Source organism: Arachis hypogaea, chromosome 11 (genome assembly GCF_003086295.3).
Source record: "Arachis hypogaea cultivar Tifrunner chromosome 11, arahy.Tifrunner.gnm2.J5K5, whole genome shotgun sequence".
Taxonomy (NCBI): Eukaryota; Viridiplantae; Streptophyta; class Magnoliopsida; order Fabales; family Fabaceae; genus Arachis; species Arachis hypogaea.
Genome location: NC_092046.1, coordinates 123,500,254 through 123,504,119, shown reverse-complemented (window position 1 = coordinate 123,504,119; position 3,866 = coordinate 123,500,254). Strand labels below are relative to the sequence as shown.

The following is a 3,866-nucleotide window of genomic DNA, read 5'->3' as shown; positions in this document are numbered from 1 at the left end:
AAAACTTGAGCTGTTACTTAGATTGAGATTGGCATTCTAATTGATGAAAGGAAAAATTAAGGTTTGCAGAGTAGCAGAAGTGGTGGTGATTATGGAAGGAAAATGAAGAAGGAAGAGAAAAGAAGAGCGGTATTTACAGAATTATCAATAAAAATTTAAAGATTGATTATTTTTGTCGAACAAAATGTATTTTATATGGATATAACTTTAGTTTCAATTTTTCATGGTCAGTTTTGTCAGCGTCTGAATTTTTCATGGTCAGAAATGACTATTTACTCTTTCTTTCTTCTTCTTTGTTGTGTCATACTCCCAACAAAAAGAACTAGTCATTATTGAATTAATTTTATTGATCTTGTGAGTATTGCTAGGACATTTTTTTTATCTTTGATAAATCCAGCTCATCTTGATTTACATGCACGTTGTGTGAGTGATTTGTGCTAGATTGAGTTAAATTAGTTGAACTTGGTTACTAAAATGACTTGGTCGCCCTACACTATTGTAATTGGAAAATATTTTGTGTATTTATTTCATTTTTTATACATCTTAACCCTCTACATATTGGATTGGATGTAGGAAATAAGATTCAATAAAGGTTGATTCATCCCTGCATCTACTATACTACTATTAGGTTTTGTTTAGGGTACATTATTATTTTAGTCCTCATGATTTGGGTCAAATTTTGTTTTGGTTACTAATGTTTTAAATGTTCTATTTTAGTTTCAAAAAGTTTTGAATAAATTCAATGTTGTCCCACGGTTAAATTTGACACAAATAATTAATAGAGTGAGTGGTGTGAATGCTAACGACATTATTAGTTAAGTCAAATCTCCTTATTCCCATATGTTAGATAAATCTCTTTCTCATATAAAATACCAAACCCTAGCAAACAATCATCAATGCTCCAAAATCAAAGGAAAAATATTTACATTGGTGATCATTGGAGGGTCAATTTTACTTACATACTGAAATCAAATGTTATTCTATTCAATATGTTAATTGTTTGTGTCAAATTTAATAGTGGGACAACATTAAATTCGTTTGAAATTTTTCAGAACTAAAATAGGATATTTAAAATGTTAGAGATCAAATTAGAATTTGCACAAAATGTTGAAGACCATAATAGTACTTTACCTTTTTGTTTATATTAGACTTTTTAATTGGATCATTGAATCCAATAGATACCCACTCTAGGTTTCACTTTCTGCCAAGGTTAACCCGGATATTAGGGATTAATTATTTAGTTCAAAATAGGTATCAGACTAAGAGTATAAAAAAATATTAGGTAACTAATTAGAGTATTAGTCAATTACTAATTGAGCCACCAAAAAGTAAAAAAAAAGTCAAAAACATTTAATTCACTCCAAAAATTCACTTTTATTGTTCCAATAAAGAAAAATAAAAATCTAAAACCCTCACCACTTCACTTCCCTCTCTCACATCTTTCTTCCCCAAGGGAAATGCTGCCTCCGCCTATGCTGCATTCCCGTGTGCCACCCTCTCATGCAGGTCATCTCAGTCATAGAGTCACCATTATCGAGCTTCAACAGCGCCGTGTTCATAGTTGGTACAACCCACGGTTGCCAATTGTCGTTGTTCCTCCATTCCTCACTGTCCATCTTTGTTTGATATTGGGAAAAGAACATCAAAAAATGAACAAAGTAAATTATCTCAAACATAAGAAAAAAACATCCAAAACATTACAACAAAACCATAAAATAACTAACAAAAAATATCCAAAATTATCAAAAAAGAAATCCAAAACTAACAAAAATAAACATCCAGAATAATTGGAAAAGAACAACCGAAACATCACAAAAAAATAAATCGAAAATCTAGCAAGGAAGAAACATCCAAAATAATTGTTGATACCTCATGAATGTGTTCAAGAGGAAGAAGATTCACGGACTCAGAATCTTCTTCAAGAGAATGATAATTCACAGACGCATTGCATAAAGCACTAAAACTGCAATCTCCTTCATCAATTGAAGAAGCCATTGAAGGACGCTACCCATGAAGGATGCCGATGCCGCTGAGGGTTCTTGCTCCACATGAGGCCGAAGAATTATTTGATCAATAATGTGCAATTGTGTTGCAAAATTGATGAAAATTTGCATGAAATTCTGAAAAATTATGGGGGGTACGTAGGGGGAGGTGCATGGCCCGCTGAAGATTTGACGACAACCGGCACAACAAAAAAAAAAGTCGAAAACCACCGGAATTACCAATGGAATCCTCCAAAAAATCTGATAGATAAACGTCGCTGGTAATTATTTATTGTCGGATTTTGTCTCTCCAATGCTAATTACAATGTTGGTGCCAATAATTATTTTTGCGCCATGATTACTGTTGAAAATTTCTGTTGGGAATTCTGACGGTAATTTTTTTTAGAATTTAAAATTTAAAACAATAAAACAAATAGCATCAGAGTTTTCCAATGCAAAATCCGACAGTAATATTATTGACTTAAAAAAATAAATTTATTTAATATCATTTTATCATAATTATAACCTGTTTAAAATTAAATAAAAATTAGCTATAGGACTAAGAGTATAAAAAAATAAATGCTAGATAACTAATCAGAGTATTAGTCAACTACTAATTGAGTTGCCAAAAAGTAAAAAAAAAACATTTAATTTACTCTAGAAACTCACTTTTATTGTTATAGTAAAAAAAAACATCTGATCTTCTCTCGCATCTTTCTTCCCCAAGGAAAACACACTTCCTCCGCCGTATGCTGCATTTTCGTGCGTTGCCTTCCCATGTGCTTCCCTTTTCATGTGCGTCATATGTGTCATCTCAGTCATACCATCACCATTGTTGAGTTTCAACAGCGCCTCCATTTAGAGAAGGTTCGAGCCACGGTTGTCGTTCATCGCCGTTTCTCCATTCCGTACTGTCCATCTGTGTTTGGTATTGGAAAAAAGAACAAAGTGAAACATGTCAAATATAACGGAAAAATCATCCAAAACATCACAGCAAATCATTCAAAAACTAACAAAAAATTCTAAAATTATCCCAAAAAAATCCAAAATTAAAAAAGGAATAACCACAATTATTGGAAAAGAACAATCAAAACATAACAAAAAAATCTGAATCTAACAAAGAAGGAACATCTAAAATAATTGTTAATACCTCATGAACCTATTCAAAAGGAAGACACAGACTCTGAATTTTCTTCAAAAGAAGGATAATTCACAGACATATCGCTTAAAACACTAAAATTTTAATCTCCTTTATCAATTGAAGAAGCTAATGAAGGACGCTGCCCGTGAAGGATGCCGACACCGCTGTGGATTCTTACTCCATGTGAGGATGCTACATATTCAAACGACGATGCAGAATCGTCCGATCAAGGGTGCACAATTTTGTTGCAAAATTGACAAAAACACAAGCGAAAAAAAACTATGCAAAATTATAGGGTCAGGGGGAGGCGCACATCCCACTAAAGATTTGATGGCAATTGAGAGGTGCATAGCTTGGTAGAATTGATAATCAGAAGAGGAACACGAATTGGAGGAGAGGCGGGTAATGAGCACGTTTTTGAATGGTTATTAAGAGTTAAATGAGCATTTGTTAATTTAAAATCATGATTTTTATGAAAAGTTGACTGATTTGTTATATTGTTGGAAAAAAAAAGAATTGGTTATTTATACTTTTTGTAAAAAAAATTCTATTGTTGTAAAGTGATTAAATATTTTCGTGATTTTTTTGATATATTGCAGTTTTCTCTCCTACAAGTTTAATAGTATGTGATATGTCTAAGATAAAATAAAAAATTTTAATTTTTAAATTTTCTCCTTTAAATTGTCTGAGATAAAATTAGAAATTTTAATTTTTAAATTTGTTTAGTGTGTCAAGAGGAAGAA

The 3,866-nt window shown here is 31.8% G+C and overlaps 1 long non-coding RNA gene across 1 annotated transcript; it reads right to left on the bottom strand.

The window, feature by feature from the left end:
• Positions 1-2,548: 2,548 nt before the first annotated feature.
• Positions 2,549-3,411, bottom strand: LOC140175968 (uncharacterized). The gene is made up of 2 exons (XR_011867084.1): positions 3,133-3,411; positions 2,549-2,901 (listed from the first exon to the last, which is right to left on the bottom strand). It is a non-coding gene; the product is annotated as an uncharacterized lncRNA (long non-coding RNA).
• Between the last annotated feature and the right edge of the window lie 455 nt (positions 3,412-3,866).